Source organism: Bos grunniens, chromosome 3, assembly GCF_055505025.1.
Source record: "Bos grunniens cultivar Pamir isolate PY7600 chromosome 3, Bosgru_T2T1.0, whole genome shotgun sequence".
Classification (NCBI taxonomy): domain Eukaryota; kingdom Metazoa; phylum Chordata; class Mammalia; order Artiodactyla; family Bovidae; genus Bos; species Bos grunniens.
The window spans coordinates 27,293,410-27,311,763 of NC_141167.1; the positions used below are offsets into that span (position 1 = coordinate 27,293,410).

General features: G+C 36.2%; 1 protein-coding gene across 4 annotated transcripts in view; it reads left to right on the plus strand.

The window, feature by feature from the left end:
- ZFYVE9 (zinc finger FYVE-type containing 9) overlaps positions 1-18,354 on the plus strand; it is a 118,178-nt gene that overhangs the window by 24,300 nt on the left and 75,524 nt on the right. The window lies entirely within an intron of this gene.

Below are 18,354 nucleotides of genomic sequence, written 5' to 3' on the forward strand. Positions count from 1 at the left end.
GGAATCCATCCCAGTTTTTACTATAGAAATTTTGCCATTGTACTAGACATTCTGGAACTTTCTGTACACATATTTTTGTTTTTTCCCCCCATATAACTTTGACTCAAAAGACTTGGAAGCTGCAGATCCTTGTGACAGTGTAATGAGGATAATGATATTCCTTAGTTCTCCCAAAATTCTGTTAGCTAGTGACACTAGTGACAATATACTAGTATTTCCTTAAGCAAGAACTATAAACAAGGAGGAAATAGGATTTTGTATTTTTTAAAGGAATGTAAGGTTTGGTGTCAGGTCTGGATTTGAACTTCAGCTTTATTACTGTTAACTATATAACTTTGTTAAGCTTTGCGTGCATGCTAAGCTACTTTCGTTGTGTCTGACTCTGTGTGAGCCTGTGGACTGTAGCCTGCCAGTCTCCTCTATCCATAGGATTCTCCAGGCAAGAATACTGGAGTGCGTTGCCATTTCCTTCTCCAGGGGATCTTCCCAACCCACGGATCAAACCCATGTCTCTTACATCTCCTGTATTGGCAGCAGGTTCTTTACCACTAGTGCCATGTGCCAAGTTTATCATAAGAAAACAAACCAAAAGATAACTTTCACTGGGCTGCTCTGAAGATTAAATGAAATTACATGTAGTAGTAAGTGCTCAGTAAATGACCTCTGTTTCTCTTCTTGCCTGATTTACTGGTCTGTCTGAATTAATTAGATTGCCGTCAACTTCAAGGGACAGACTATCTGGCTCTCAGTGACTCAAACAAAAATAACATTTATTTCACATAACAAGAAGTCTGAAAATAGAGACTCTGCTGTGTCTGGATGTAGTCAGGGTTACTGAAGTTCTCTTGGTCTTCCCTTCATGGTCTGAATATAATGTGGCACAGCTTTAAGCATCAAGTCCAACCTGACGACTTCCTAAGTACAGAGAAGCTGTTCAGTGGCAATAAAGCCTATTTCTCTTGCCACCCTCTCATCAGGAAGGAAAGAAACCCCAGCAACTTCTTTCAATTTATTGGCCACTTCTAGACCACAGGCCCAATTTAGACCAATGACTGACAACAGGGAACAGAATTGCCAGGATTGGCAAAGATCAATCGTGATTCACCTCCTGGGGCTGAGCCAGTATGGCAGCATTAGCTCCAGAAAGCTCAGATAATGAAAAGAATATTAAAAAATACAAAATCCCATTTCCTCCTTGTTTATAGTTCTCACTTAAAAAAACCTAGTATATAATATATATTACTAGCTAACAGAATTTTGAGAGAACTAAGGAATATCAATTTTCCTTATAATGTCACAAGGATCAATAGCCTTCAACTCTTTTTTGAGTCATAGTTATATAGGGGGGAAAGACAAAAATATGTGTACAGAAGGTTCCGGAATATCTAGTACAATGGCAAAGGAAAAGGGGAAGAATGGTTCTTGGATGGACATTCAACAAGGGCTACTATAAAGTCATAGAACAAATGAACCAAATAATGGGGAGCAGAAAGTTGTTAAAATTGTGACTGGTCTGTTAGTATCTGATTATTAAAATTTGAAGAAAATAATGTGTCTGATTCCTAAATATTTCGCAATCTGAAGTAAACCTGTGGTCAGTAGCCTGAATAGTTAGTTTTCTGTTAGGGGATTAGAGGCATCATTTTTTTTGTTTCTGTTCTGTGTTTTGCTTACTGTGTATAACACTTTGTGAAAATTTTGCTTTCTTAAGCAAATAATAAAAATGCTTTTGTTCCAGGCTAACATATTCAGATATAATGACTAAATAGGTAACTTAGGTGGATTCAGAAAGAAAATGCTGGCGTAAAAATGCACATAAGCTGAAAAATTATGTGGAATTTTTGCTGAGTGGAATTTGTAGAATTTATAAATTTATCATTCATATGGATTATGGATTCATATTCCATCTTTTTTTCTTTCCATCTTCATTTTCCTCAGGGATATTCTGAGGATTATTGAGATAATGTCTGTAAAAATCCTTGAGCGTCTCAGAAGCAAAGGGGCTATAAATGTGGGTATAGTTTTTCTAGACAGTAAATTAATCAAATGATACTTGGAAGATAGCTGGAAAAATACCCTAAGCAATGTGATTTTGTAAAATAGTGTTTACTGTCGAAAAAAGAAGTTTAGTTTGTACCATTCTAATATTTCTACTATCTAGTAATTTCCAATACTTTTTTAAACTTAATATCTATAGGCAATAAGTTTTCCTTACTGTAACAAGCATATATTAAGCATCTACTGTATGAAAGTTTCTGGGCTAAGTGCTGGAGATTCGGAGATAGAATGTATGACCCCATAGAGTTTATAATCAAAAGGATTGATTTCAGTGAGTGAGGAGTATCTGGATTTCCTGTAGTTTTGCAAAAATCCTAAAAAAAAATAGTGAACTGCTGATCTGAGTAGAAAATTGGACCATCACATACAATTTATAATACAGTATTTTAAGAGGCAGTTTTGTGTGTTTTATATTCATTCTTGTCTTGTAGAATGGGTGGTTAATTTTTTCCTACTTAACAGATCAAGTATTAGAGGCTCAGAGAGGTCAAGGAATATATCCAAGGTCACACAGCTTGAAAGTGGTAGAGCCACCTTTGGAGGAAAAGCTAGGACTCTTTCCTTCCATCATAACTGCTTCTCCTAACATGTCTCCTCATTTATAATAGCAGTATGAACAAAATGCTTTAGAAACAGTAAGATAGGGGAGCTTAATTTTTCCAAGAATGGAAGGAGGAGTCAGGAAAATTGTAATACAAAAAGCAACCATTTGGGCCTTCTCTGGTGGTCCAGTGGTTAAGAGTCCTCTGTGTTTCTGCTGCAGGGGTCTTAGGCTCCACCCCTGGTGGAGGAACTAAGATCCCTCGTGCTAATCCCGCATGCTGCCCTGTGAGCATACCGTACCCCCCACTTCTGCCCCCTGCTAAAAGATAAAATGACTATTTGGAGAAGGAGATAAGAAAGTGGATATAATTTATGGATCAAAATTCTAAAGTATGTGAAGAGAATGGGATCACAGCAGAGCACAGGTGGAGAATTAGCAATAGGAAAAGGGAAATCATTTTACAGACAAATAGGCTGTGATAAAAATACACTTGAATATAGAAGGAGTTAATAGAAAATTGTGGGAAATTGTTTAGCAAAGCTTAGGGCATATATTCAGCTCTTGATGAGTAGTATTACAGATATTGTTACATTTATCTTGATATATTGTCATTAAGAAGAATATAATTATATTGAATTTAGGAAGGTATTAAAATATTGCAGTTTATTTCTATATTGTTACAGTGGACATCAAAACACCTGGATTCCATTCTTGTCTTCATTGTTAATTGGAAAACTATGTCATGCTCTAAAATGCTTAGCAAATGGGTTTTGTTTTATGATTTCATGCAATATTAATTCATATAATTGTTCCATATAGCAGCGTAATCTTTACTTTTCCTGTATGATAAGTGATAAATTACAGAATAGAAAGTATACAGAAGAGAGTTTCTTGCTGGTCCAGTGGTTAGGACTTGGGGCTTTCACTGCTGTGGCCCCAGGTTCAATCTCTGGTTGGGAAACTAAGATCCTGAGAGCTGTGCAGCGAGACCAAAAAAAAAAAAAGAGTACAGAGAATTTCTTCCTTGAAAAGTTCTAATGATCATTGTTAATCTAATGAACTTAGCCCTTTAAGTTCAAATGATCATTGTTATTATATACCTATGTTTATTTCCTATGGAAAACACTGAATCTAGTAGATCATGGTTATTCATCCTCTGTCATGTTTCCATTTGCCATAAATATTTTGACCCCTTTTATTTGATTATTTGACTTGAAAGGCCTAAAGGAAACTATTGAGTTTAAGAGTACAGGAAAGAGTTTTTTGAAAGTGGAAAAGAATTTCTAAAAGAAAAAAAAGTTTTTTCTTTTATTTGGTCATTCACAAGGTTTTATCACACTTTATCCATTACCATCAGTGATGTGGCTCGTTGTTATTTACGAGATGCTAGCTGCCTGGAGAATCCCATGGATGGAGGAGCCTGGTAGGCTGCAGTCCATGGGGTCTCTAGGAGTCGGACATGACTGAGAGACTTTATTTTCACTTTTCACTTTCATGCACTGGAGAAGGAAATGGCCATCCACTCCAGTATTGTTGCCTGGAGAATGCCAGGGACGGGGAAGCCTGGTGGGCTGCCGTCTATGGGGTCGCACAGAGTCGGACACTACTGAAGTGATTTAGCAGCAGCAGCAGCTGGTTAATGACTGTTCTATCTACTAAAATAGACCTGAAAATAGCCTTTAAAAGTTCTTGAACTGATACTCACAATGTAGATACTGTGTATTTGTTTAGAACAGTGTGCAAGTTGAGAATAGCATTTTTTTTTTTTAACACTTCTACTATATACTAGGCTTATCTGGTCTAAACTAAGCATAGTTCTCTGAGATACAGTTAAAGAGGAGAAAAGTGCCTCAGAAAGTAAAGTTTATAAGCAAGAGTGCATGGATTTCAACACAGATTTTTTCAGTTCCAAAGCCCCTTGCTCTTTTTACCACACAGGACATAGTAGCAAAATTTATCAGTATTTGGATTGCTTACTAGAAATCTAAGTGATTGTCCTTGGGTGAACATCAGTTTTGGATAGTGGTAAAGGACTGGTGGAAACAGTGTCAGACTTTATTTTTTGGGGCTCCAAAATCACTGCAGATGGTGACTGCAGCCATGAAATTAAAAGACGCTTACTCCTTGGAAGGAAAGTTATGTCCAACCTAGATAGCATATTCAAAAGCAGAGACTTTACTTTGCCAACAAAGGTCCGTCTAGTCAAGGCTATGGTTTTTCCTGTGGTCATGTGTGGATGTGAGAGTTGGACTGTGAAGAAGGCTGAGCGCCGAAGAATTGATGCTTTTGAACTGTGGTGTTGGAGAAGACTCTTGAGAGTCCCTTGGCCTGCAAGGAGATCCAACCAGTCCATTGTGAAGGAGATCAGCCCTGGGATTTCTTTGGAAGGAATGATGCTACAACTGAAACTCCAGTACTTTGGCCACCTCATGCGAAGAGTTGACTCATTGGAAAAGACTGTGATGCTGGGAGGGATTGGGGGCAGGAGGAGAAGGGGATAACAGAGGATGAGATGGCTGGATGGCATCACTGACTCGATGGACGTGAGTCTGAGTGAACTCCAGGAGTTGGTGATGGACAGGGAGGCCTGGCGTGCTGCGATTCATGGGTTCGCAAAGAGTCGGACACGACTGAGCGACTGAACTGAACTGAAAGGACTGGGAATTTGAAAGGAAGACAAAAATGCTAAGTGATTGGTGCTGTCAGTGGATGGGAGAGTATAGCAAAGATAGCAGGATTTTAGGTTTTACTTCACTATTAGGTCTTGGACTACAAATTAAGAAAAGAATAATGTGGGTGCCAGGTCATAGTATGAGGAGAGATATACCACTCCAGTTTACTCACTACTTTTTCCACATTAATTGACTTTAACAGTATAACTCAAAATTGATGGATTTTTACTATGTTTGGATAGATGGTGATTTGAATAGACAGACCACAGAAGAGGAATGTAGGAGAGGCAGAATGGAAAGAACACTGGAATGGGTATGAAATAGCTCTAGACTTCAGTTTTCTCTGCTGTAAAAGGAAGGGATTGCATAGATTTTATTTCCTTGCAGCTCTGAAATCTTGTGTGAACTTCTGTATTTAAAAAAGAAAGAAAAGGAAATGATAAGGTTTGTGCTAGCACTGATTTATCTCTGTAAAGTTATTATTAAACATACTTGATTAGCCAAGGTCACTTTGTGGGAAAAATATGCCATTAAGCATTTTGTAATGTGCTGTGCTGGAAGTGTGTTTTCTGGAAGTCATCTTAGTTTGATTGGAATGCTGCTTATTACAGTACCACTTAATGTGCTATACTAGGGATTGTATTTTGCAATTACTGTTCCTTTTTTTTCATTTCCAATAGTACTAATACTTTGACACACAAATGATCATCACATATAGTTTAAAGCAGATAGGTTGATGACATGTATAACATCAAAATGGCATATTGAAAACTGATCTAGATTATTTTTAATATAGTTCTAGAAAGGTACCTCCCTCTACACAATGGGGATTATAGGTATTTAATGTATACAGAACATTTCTAAATGTAATTACAAAATTTTATGTTTTACATAAATTTATATTTATGAAAGTGATCCATGTATAATGAACATTTCTAAATGTAATTACAAATTTTATGTTTTACATAAATTTATATTTATGAAAGTGATCCATGTATAATGAACATTTCTAAATGTAATTACAAATTTTATGTTTTACATAAATTTATATTTATGAAAGTGATCCATGTATAATGAACATTTCTAAATGTAATCACAAAATTTTATGTTTTACATAAATTTATATTTATATAACAAATATAAGTTTATATAATTTATATGTTTATGTATAAAATGGCAAACTACAGTTAGTATTTAACACCATACTTTTAATTTGAATTACTGTTCCACAGTAGTTATGAGTAATTTTGTCTATAAAGATATATAAAAGAACTATATAATAATATTTTGATATCTTTGTCTTTATAGCATATTTTTAAATGAAAAATATTTTGAAGAATTAAAATAATTTTTCAAATTTGAAATTGAAAATAAAACACATTTTTAGTTGAGAAGAAGAGGCTTGGTACTATTTTTGTTTTAAACAGAGTAATATTTATATGTTTAAAGATGGCAATCTTCTACCTACTTTTACAAATCCCGAGTCCCTAATTCAGCTCCCTGGATATACCCACTTTAAGAAATTAATAGCCTGTTTCTTAAGTTAAAGTATAGTTGGTTTACAATATTACATTAGTTTCAAATGTACAACATAGTGATTCAGTATTTTAATAGATTATACTCTTTTTTTGTTTTCTGACTGTGGGATCTTAGTTCTCGAACATGGATTGAAACCACACCCTTGACAGTGAAAGTGTAGAGTCCTAACCACTGGACTGCCGGGGAATTCCCTATATTCTATTTAAAATTATTAAAATAATGACTGTGTTTCTCTGTACTGTATAATGCATCCTTGTACCTTATTTATTTTATGCATAGTGGTTTGTATTGCTGCCTCTCAATCCTCTATTCCCATCTTGCCCTCCACTTCCCTCTCCTCAGTGCTAACCACTAGTTTGTTCTCCTTATCTGTGAGTCTGTTTGTTTTGTCATATTCATTTGTTTTATATTTTAGATTTCATATATAGAGTTTTGTCTTTCTCTAACTCTTTTCACTAAGCATAATACTCTCTAAGGTGCATCCATGTTGTTGTAAATGGCAGAATTTCATTCTTCTTAGTGGCTGAGTGATATTCTAGTGTGTGTGTGTCGGGGGCGGGGCGTGTGCATCATATGTGTCCATCCGTGCATGCACGTGCCCTACATATTCTTTGTCCATTCTTCTGTTGATGAACATTTAGGTTGTTTCCATATCTTGGCTCTTGTAAATAATGTCATGATGAACATAGGAGTCCATATCTTTTTCAGTTAACTATTTTCATATTCTTTGGCTGAATAACCAGAATTGGGATAGCTGGATAATATGTTAGTTCTGTGCTTAACTTTTGGAGAGATTTCCATACTGTCTTCCACAGTGGCTATACCAGCTTACATTCCCACCAGTAGTTTATGAGGGTTCCCTTCCATGTCCTTGCTGACATTATTTGTAGACTTCTTGATGATAGCCATCATGAAAGGTGTGAAGGTGATATCCCATTATGGTTTTGCTTTGCATTTTCCTGATGATCAGTGATGTTGAGCATCTTTTCACGTGGCTCTTGGCCATCTGTGTATCTTCTTTAGAAGCATGTTCATGTGTTCTGCCCATTTTTAAATTCGGTTGTTTTTTTTGATACTGAATTGTTTGAGCTCTTTAGATATTTTGAATATTAATCCCTTACTGATCATATAATTTGCAAATGTCTTCTCCCATTTTGTAGGTTGCTTTTTTGCTTTGTTGATGGTTTTCTTTGCTGTACAAAATCTTTTAAATTTAATTATATGCCATTTATATATTTTTGATTTTTTTTTCTTTGGCTTAGAAGACAAATCCAAAAAAATATTGATACAGTTTGTGTTAAAGAGTGTTCTCTATGTTTTCTTGAAGTCTTATACTTTCCAGTTTAACATTTAGGTCTTTAATCCATTTTCTTTTTGTAAGTAATATGAAAAAATATTCTAATTTTATTTTGTAAAATGTAGCTGTCCAGTTATCCAGCACCACTTATTGAAGAGCCTATCTTTTCTCCTTTGTATATTCTTACTTCCTTTGTCATAGGTTGATTGATATAAGTGTATGGGTTTATTTCTGGGTTCTCTATTCTGTGTTGATCTGTGTGTCTTTTTTTTGTGCCAGTACTGTGCTATTTTTTTAAACTTTTAATTTTGTATTGGGGTATACCAATTAACAATGGTGATAGTCGTGATAGTTTCAGGTGAACAGCAAAGGGATTCAGCCATACATATACATGTGTCCATTCTCCTGCAAACTTTCCTTCCATCCAGGATGCCACATAACATTGAGCAGAGTTCCATGTGCTGTGCAATAGGTCCTTGTTGGCTATCCATTTTAAACACAGCAGTGTAGTACTATGCTGTTTTTATGACTGTAACTTTGTAGTATAGTCTGAAGCTAGCACCCCAACTTTGTTCATTTTTCTTAAGATTGATTTGGCAAGTCAGTTTTTTGTGGTTCCATATAAGTTTTAGGGTTGTTCTAATTTGGTGAAAAATATGGTTATTTTGATAGGGATGGCATTAAATCTATAGATTGCTTTGGGTAGTACAGTATTTATCAATATTACTTCTTCTGATTCATTTCTTCAGTTTCTTCAATTCATTTCTTCAATATCATCTTCAATTTCCTTCATCAGTGTTTCATTTTTAGAGTCTTTTACCTCCTTGGTAAGTTAATCCTAGATATTTTTTGGTTTTGATGCTGTTTTAAACAAGATTGTTTTATTGCTTTTTCTCTGTGGTAGTTCATTATTAGTTTATAGAAAAGCAACAGATTTCTGTACATTAACCTCATATCCTCTAACTTTACTAAACTTATTTATTCTAATAACTTTTTAGTGGTGACTTTAGGGTTTTTCTATATGTAGAGTCATGTCATCTCAGAGAAGGCAATGGCACCCCACTCCAGTACTCTTGCCTGGAAAATCCCATGGATGGAGGATCCTGGTAGGCTGCAGTCCATGAGGTCGCTAAGAGTCAAACATGGCTGAGCGCCTTCACTTTCGCTTTTCACTTTCATGCATTGGAGAAGGAAATGGCAACTCACTCCAGTGTTCTTGCCTGGAGAATCCCAGGGATGGGGGAGCCTGGTGGGCTGCCGTCTATGGGCTCGCACAGAGTCGGACACGACTGAAGTGCAGTAGCAGCAGCAGCAGCAACAGAGTCATGTCATCTACTAATAATGACAGTTTTGTTTCTTCCTTTTCAGTGTGGATGCATCTTATTTCTTTTTCTTGTCTGAATGCTGTGGCTAGGACTTCCAATACTATGTTAAATAGAAGTGATTAAGAGTGGGCATCCTTTGTCTTGTTCCTGATTTTAGAAGAAAAGCTTTTAGCTTTTTACCATTGAATATGATGTTAGTTATGGTCATGGGCTTCCCTGGTGGCTCAGTGGTAAAGAACCCACCTTTAGTGCAGGATACTTTGGGATTTGTTTGTTCTTCTTTTTCTAATTGTTTTAGATTATAGTTTGTTTGAGGTTTTTCTTACTTCTTGAGGTAGGCCTGTATCACCATAAACTTGCTTCCTAGAACGGCTGTTGCTACATCTCAAAGATTTTGGAATGTTGTGTTTCCACTTCATTTGTCTAGGGTATTTCCTGATTTTCTCTGTGATTTCTTCATTGATTCATTGGTTTTTATGGTAATGTGCTGTTTAGTCTCTACATGTTTATGTTTTTCCCATTTTTCTTTCTGTAGCTGATTTCTAGTTTCATACAATTATGATTGGAAAAATGCTTGAAGTAATTTCTATCTTACATTTGTTGAGACTTGTTTTGTGACCTGGAATATAATCTGTCCTGGAGAACCTTCCATATGCACTTGAAAATATGGAAAAATGCTTGAAGTAATTTCTATCTTACATTTGTTGAGACTTGTTTTGTGACCTGGAATATAATCTGTCCTGGAGAACCTTCCATATGCACTTGAAAATAATGTGTTTCTGCTTTTATGGATTGGATGTCCTGTAGATGTTTGTTAAGTTCAAACAGTCTAATGCATCCTTTAAGACTGATGCTTGCTTGTTGAATAGACTTTTCTTTTTTTGTAGCAGAAAAATTGGGCAAAAGGCACACCTCCCCTCAAGTGGACCTCATTATTGATATCTTGTACCAGAGTAGTACATTTGTTGCAATTAATGAACCAATATTGATACATTATTTTATTAACAATAATCATATAAAAGAAATACATACTACAGTTTTCGTTAGTGTTTGCTCCTTGAATTTTACAGTTCTATTGGTTTGATAAATGCAAGTTATCTACCTTATTATTATCATATAGAATGGTTATATCACCCTGAAAGTCCCTTGTGCCCCACTTATGTATCCCTCCCTTACTTTATTTGAACCCTGGCAACTACTGATCTTGGCTCCGTAGTTTTTGCTTTTCCAGAATGTCTTTTATCAGTAGTTGCTGCTGCTGCTGCTAAGTCGCTTCAGTCGTGTCTGACTCTGTGCGACCCCATAGACGGCAGCCCATCAGGCTCCCCTGTCCCTGGGGTTCTCCAGGCAAGAACACTGGAGTGGGTTGCCATTCATATATTATGTTGGCTTTCAAACTGGCATCTTTGACTATGGTATGGGGAGGTTGGGAGGGAGGAGGGTTCAGGATGGGGAGCAAAAAAAAAAAAAAAAAAAAGAAAAAAAAAAAAAAGAAATATACATTTAAGATTCTTCCCTAACTTTTTAAAAAATTGAGTATAATTGACATATAAGGAGGATGTATTACTTTCAGGTATACAATATAATGATTAGGTATTTGTATGTATTGTGAAATCACCATAATAAGTCCAGTTAACATCTGTACCATACATAGTTACAAAATTTTCTTATGAGAACTTTTAAGATTACACTCATAGCAACTTTCAAATTTGCAATATAGTATTATTAACAATAGATAAGATGACAGGCACTACACCCTATGTTTTATGTAGTTTATAACTTCAAATTTGTTTCTTTTGAGCATCTTCATCTCTTTCACATATATTGCCACCTTGGCAACTACCACCAGACTCTTCTCTGATTTAATGAGCTCATTATTTGTTGTTTTGTTTTGATAGTTTTTAGATTCCACATATAAGTAAGCTCATCCAGTATTTGTGTACCTCTGACTTATTTCACTAGCATAATTCCCTCAAGTTGCATCCATGTTGTTGCAAATGTAAAGATTTTATTCTTTTTTGTGCTGAGTAATAGTCCATCATGTGTGTGTGTGTGTACACATATACATAGAAAAATACATACCAAAATTTCTTTTTTTTTTTTTAATTTTATTTTATTTTTAAACTTTACATAATTGTATTAGTTTTGCCAAATATCAAAATGAATCCGCCACAGGTATACATGTGTTCCCCATCCTGAACCCTCCTCCCTCCTCCCTCCCCATACCATCCCTCTGGGTCGTCCCAGTGCACTAGCCCCAAGCATCCAGTATGGTGTATCGAACCTGGACTGGCAACTCGTTTCTTACATGATATTTTACATGTTTCAATGTCATTCTCCCAAATCTTCCCACCCTCTCCCTCTCCCACAGAGTCCATAAGACTGTTCTATACATCAGTGTCTCTTTTGCTGTCTGGTACACCGGGTTATTGTTACCATCTTCCTAAATTCCATATATATGCGTTAGTATACTGTATTTATGTTTTTCCTTCTGGCTTACTTCACTCTGTATAATAGGCTCCAGTTTCATCCACTTCATTAGAACTGATTCAAATGTATTCTTTTTAATGGCTGAGTAATACTCCATTGTGTATATGTACCACAGCTTTCTTATCCATTCATCTGCTGATGGACATCTAGGTTGCTTCCATGTCCTGGCTATTATAAACAGTGCTGCGATGAACATTGGGGTACACGTGTCTCTTTCCCTTCTGGTTTCCTCAGTGTGTATGCCCAGCAGTGGGATTGCTGGATCATAAGGCAGTTCTATTTCCAGTTTTTTAAGGAATCTCCACACTGTTCTCCATAGTGGCTGTACTAGTTTGCATTCCCACCAACAGTGTAAGAGGGTTCCCTTTTCTCCACACGCTCTCCAGCATTTATTATTTGTAGACTTTTGGATCGCAGCCATTCTGACTGGCGTGAAATGGTACCTCATAGTGGTTTTGATTTGCATTTCTCTGATAATGAGTGATGTTGAGCATCTTTTCATGTGTTTGTTAGCCATCTGTATGTCTTCTTTGGAGAAATGTCTATTTAGTTCTTGGGCCCATTTTTTGATTGGGTCGTTTATTTTTCTGGAGTTGAGCTGTAGGAGTTGCTTGTATATTTTTGAGATTAGTTGTTTGTCAGTTGCTTCATTTGCTATTATTTTCTCCCATTCTGAAGGCTGTCTTTTCACCTTGCTAATAGTTTCCTTTGATGTGCAGAAGCTTTTAAGGTTAATTAGGTCCCATTTGTTTATTTTTGCTTTTATTTCCAATATTCTGGGAGGTGGGTCATAGAGGATCCTGCTGTGATGTATGTCAGAGAGTGTTTTGCCTATGTTCTCCTCTAGGAGTTTTATAGTTTCTGGTCTTACGTTTAGATCTTTAATCCATTTTGAGTTTATTTTTGTGTATGGTGTTAGAAAGTGGTCTAGTTTCATTGTTTTACAAGTGGTTGACCAGTTTTCCCAGCACCACTTGTTAAAGAGATTGTCTTTAATCCATTGTATATTCTTGCCTCCTTTGTCAAAGATAAGGTGTCCATATGTGCATGGATTTATCTCTGGGCTTTCTATTTTGTTCCATTGATGTATATTTCTGTCTTTGTGCCAGTACCATACTGTCTTGATAACTGTGGCTTTGTAGTAGAGCCTAAAGTCAGGTAGGTTGATTCCTCCAGTTCCATTCTTCTTTCTCAAGATCGCTTTGGCTATTCGAGGTTTTTTGTTTTTCCATACAAATTGTGAAATTATTTGTTCTAGCTCTGTGAAGAATACTGTTGGTAGCTTGATAGGGATTGCGTTGAATCTATAAATTGCTTTGGGTAGTATACTCATTTTCACTATATTGATTCTTCCAATCCATGAACATGGTATATTTTTCCATCTATTAGTGTCCTCTTTGATTTCTTTCACCAGTGTTTTGTAGTTTTCTATATATAGGTCTTTAGTTTCTTTAGGTAGATATATTCCTAAGTATTTTATTCTTTCCGTTGCAATGGTGAATGGAATTGTTTCCTTAATTTCTCTCTCTGTTTTCTCATTATTAGTGTATAGGAATGCAAGGGATTTCTGTGTGTTGATTTTATATCCTGCAACTTTACTATAGTCATTGATTATTTCTAGTAATTTTCTGGTGGAATCTTTAGGGTTTTCTATGTAGAGGATCATGTCATCTGCAAATAGTGAGAGTTTTACTTCTTCTTTTCCAATTTGGATTCCTTTTATTTCTTTTTCTGCTCTGATTGCTGTGGCCAAAACTTCCAAAACTATGTTGAATAGTAATGGTGAAAGTGGGCACCCTTGTCTTGTTCCTGACTTTAGAGGAAATGCTTTCAATTTTTCACCATTGAGGATAATGTTTGCTGTGGGTTTGTCATATATGGCTTTTATTATGTTGAGGTATGTTCCTTCTATTCCTGCTTTCTGGAGAGTTTTTATCATAAATGGATGTTGAATTTTGTCAAAGGCTTTCTCTGCATCTATTGAGATAATCATATGGTTTTTATTTTTCAATTTGTTAATGTGGTGTATTACATTGATTGATTTGCGGATATTGAAGAATCCTTGCATCCCTGGGATAAAGCCCACTTGATCATGGTGTATGATCTTTTTAATGTGTTGTTGGATTCTGATTGCTAGAATTTTGTTAAGGATTTTTGCATCTATGTTCATCAGTGATATTGGCCTGTAGTTTTCTTTTTTTGTGGCATCTTTGTCAGGTTTTGGTATTAGGGTGATGGTGGCCTCATAGAATGAGTTTGGAAGTTTACCTTCCTCTGCAATTTTTTGGAAGAGTTTGAGCAGGATAGGTGTCAGCTCTTCTCTAAATTTTTGGTAGAATTCAGCTGTGAAGCCGTCTGGACCAGGGCTTTTGTTTGCTGGAAGATTTTTGATTACAGTTTCAATTTCCATGCTTGTGATGGGTCTGTTAAGATTTTCTATTTCTTCCTGGTCGAGTTTTGGAAAGTTGTACTTTTCTAAGAATTTGTCCATTTCTTCCACGTTGTCCATTTTATTGGCATATAATTGTTGATAGTAGTCTCTTATGATCCTTTGTATTTCTGTGTTGTCTGTTGTGATCTCTCCATTTTCGTTTCTAATTTTGTTGATTTGATTTTTCTCCCTTTGTTTCTTGATGAGTCTGGCTAATGGTTTGTCAATTTTATTTATCCTTTCAAAGAACCAGCTTTTGGTTTTGTTGATTTTTGCTATGGTCTCTTTTGTTTCTTTTGCATTTATTTCTGCTCTAATTTTTAAGATTTCTTTCCTTCTACTAACCCTGGGGTTCTTCTTTTCTTCCTTTTCTAGTTGCTTTAGGTGTAGAGTTAGGTTATTTATTTGACTTTTTTCTTGTTTCTTGAGGTGTGCCTGTATTGCTATGAACTTTCCCCTTAGGACTGCTTTTACCGTGTCCCACAGGTTTTGGGTTGTTGTGTTTTCATTTTCATTCGTTTCTATGCAAATTTTGATTTCTTTTTTGATTTCTTCTGTGATTTGTTGGTTATTTAGCAGCGTGTTGTTCAGCCTCCATATGTTGGAATTTTTAATAGTTTTTCTCCTGTAATTGAGATCTAATCTTACTGCATTGTGGTCAGAAAAAATGCTTGGGATGATTTCTATTTTTTTGAATTTACCAAGGCTAGCTTTATGGCCCAGGATGTGATCTATCCTGGAGAAGGTTCCATGTACGCTTGAGAAAAAGGCGAAATTCATTGTTTTGGGATGAAATGTCCTATAGACATCAATTAGGTCTAACTGGTCTATTGTATCATTTAAAGTTTGTGTTTCCTTGTTAATTTTCTGTTTATTTGATCTATCCATAGGTGTAAGTGGGGTATTAAAGTCTCCCACTATTATTGTGTTATTGTTAATTTCTCCTTTCATACTTGTTAGAATTTGTCTTACGTACTGTGGTGCTCCCGTGTTGGGTGCATATATATTTATAATTGTTATATCTTCTTCTTGGATTGATCCTTTGATCATTATGTAGTGGCCTTCTTTGTCTCTTTTCACAGCCTTTGTTTTAAAGTCTATTTTATCTGATATGAGTATTGCTACTCCTGCTTTCTTTTGGTCCCTATTTGCATGGAAAATCTTTTTCCAGCCCTTCACTTTCAGTCTGTATGTGTCCCCTGTTTTGAGGTGGGTCTCTTGTAGACAACATATGTAGGGGTCTTGTTTTTGTATCCATTCAGCCAGTCTTTGTCTTTTGGCTGGGGCATTCAACCCATTTACGTTTAAGGTAATTACTGATAAGTATGATCCCGTTGCCATTTACTTTATTGTTTTGGGTTCGAGTTTATACACTGTTTTTGTGTTTCCTATCTAGAGAATATCCTTTAGTATTTGTTGGAGAGCTGGTTTGGTGGTGCAGAATTCTCTCAGCTTTTGCTTGTCTGAAAAGCTTTTGATTTCTCCTTCATACTTGAATGAGATCCTTGCTGGGTACAATAATCTGGGCTGTAGGTTATTTTCTTTCATCATTTTAAGTATGTCTTGCCATTCCCTCCTGGCTTGAAGAGTTTCTATTGAAAGATCAGCTGTTATCCTTATGGAAATTCCCTTGTGTGTTATTTGTTGTTTTTCCCTTGCTGCTTTTAATATTTGTTCTTTGTGTTTGATCTTTGTTAATTTGATTAATATGTGTCTTGGGGTGTTTCTCCTTGGGTTTATCCTGTTTGGGACTCTCTGGGTTTCTTGGACTTGGGTGATTATTTCCTTCCCCATTTTAGGGAAGTTTTCCACTATTATCTCCTCAAGTATTTTCTCATGGTCTTTCTTTTTGTCTTCTTCTTCTGGAACCCCTATGATTCGAATGTTGTAGCGTTTAATATTGTCCTGGAGGTCTCTGAGATTGTCCTCATTTCTTTTAATTTGTTTTTCTTTTATCCTCTCTGATTCATTTATTTCTACCATTCTATCTTCTAATTCACTAATCCTATCTTCTGCCTCTGTTATTCTACTATTTGTTGCCTCCAGAGTGTTTTTAATTTCATTTATTGCATTATTCATTATATATTGACTCTTTTTTATTTCTTCTAGGTCCTTGTTAAACCTTTCTTGCATCTTCTCAATCCTTGTCTCCAGGCTATTTATCTGTGATTCCATTTTAGTTTCAAGATTTTGGATCAATTTCACTATCATTATTCGGAATTCTTTATCAGGTAGATTCCCTATCTCTTCCTCTTTTGTTTGGTTTGGTGGGCATTTATCCTGTTCCTTTATCTGCTGAGTATTCCTCTGTCTCTTCATCTTGTTTAAATTGCTGAGTTTGGGGTGTCCTTTCTGTATTCTGTCAGTTTGTGGAGTTCTCTTTATTGTGGCGTTTCCTCACTGTGTGTGGGTTTGTACAGGTGGCTTGTCAAGGTTTCCTGGTTAGGGAAGCTTGTGTCGGTGTTCTGGTGGGTGGAGCTGTATTTCTTCTCTCTCCTTTCGAAGAGTTGGGTTGCTTTTCTGGGTGCCTGATGTCCTCTGCTGGCATTCATAAGTTGTTTTGTGGAATGTACTCGACGTTTAAATGCTCTTTTGATGAATTTGTGGGGGAGAAAGTGTTCTCCCCGTCCTACTCCTCCGCCATCTTGGCTCCTCCCCCCAAAATTTCTTTATTCATTTATTAATGGACACCTAGGTTGTTTCCATATATTGACTATTGGAAATAATGTTGCAGTGAGCATGGTGGTGCAGGCATCTATTTGAGTTATTGATATTGTTTTCTTTGGATAAATACCTACATGTGGAATTGCTGGGTCATACGATAGTTGTATTTTTAATTTTTTGAGCATCCTCTATACTGGCTGCACCAATTTTCTATAGTGGCTGCACCAATTTTCATTCCCACCAACAGTGCACAGGGCTCTCTTCACATCCTTCCCAACGTTTGTTAACTTTTTGATAATAACCATTCTGACAGGTATGAGTTGATATCTCATTGTGGTTTGATTTGCATTTTCCTGATAATTAGGGGGCATCTTTTCACATACATGTTGACCCTTCTTTTGTCTTCTTTGGAGAAATGTCTGTTCATGTCTTTTACCTATTTTTAATTGGATTGTGTATTTTCCTCCTGTTGAACTATATGAGTTCTTTATACATTTGCAATATTAACCCCTTATCAGATACATGACTTGAAAATATTTTCTCATTTTCCATATTGTCTTTTCATTTTGTTGATGGTTTCCTTTACTGTGTAGAAGCTTTCTAGCTTGATGTAGTCCCACTTGTTTATTTTTACTTTTTTGATCATTGCAAAGGCCAAAGTCAAGGAACCTCTGTGTCTTTTTCTGACATGATAACTCCTTTCTTTTTATTGCTCTGTAGTGGTCTGTTGTATGGGTACACCACAAGTTTGTTTATTCATTCAGCTGTTGAAAGACATCTTGGTTGATCTAGTTTTTGGCAATTATAAGTACAGATATTATAAATATTTGTGCGCAGGTTTTGACTAGATGTAAGTTTTTCATTTGTATAAATATATAGGAGCATGATTACTGGAGGGTATGGTAAGCCTATGTTTCTCTTCATGAGTGTTAGTAGCTCAGACATGTTTGACTCTTTGCGACCTCATGGACTGTAGCCCACCAGGCTCCTCTGTCCGTGGAATTCTTCAGGCAAGAATACTGGAGTGGGTAGCCATTCCCTTTTCCAGGGGATGTTTCTGACCCAGGAGTCAAACCCAGATCTCCAACATTGCAGGCAGATTCCTTACTGTCTGAGCCACCAGAGAAGCGCTTCTCTTCATAAAAAACTGCCAAATTGTCTTCCAAAGTGGCTGTACCATTTTCGCATTCCCATCAGCAGTGAATGAAAATTCTTGTTGCTCCACATCCTCACCAGCATTTGGTCTTGTCAGTTTTGGATTTTTAGACATTTTAATTAATTAATTTATTTGGCCACGATGTGTGGCTTGTGGGATGTTAGTTCCCCAACCAGGG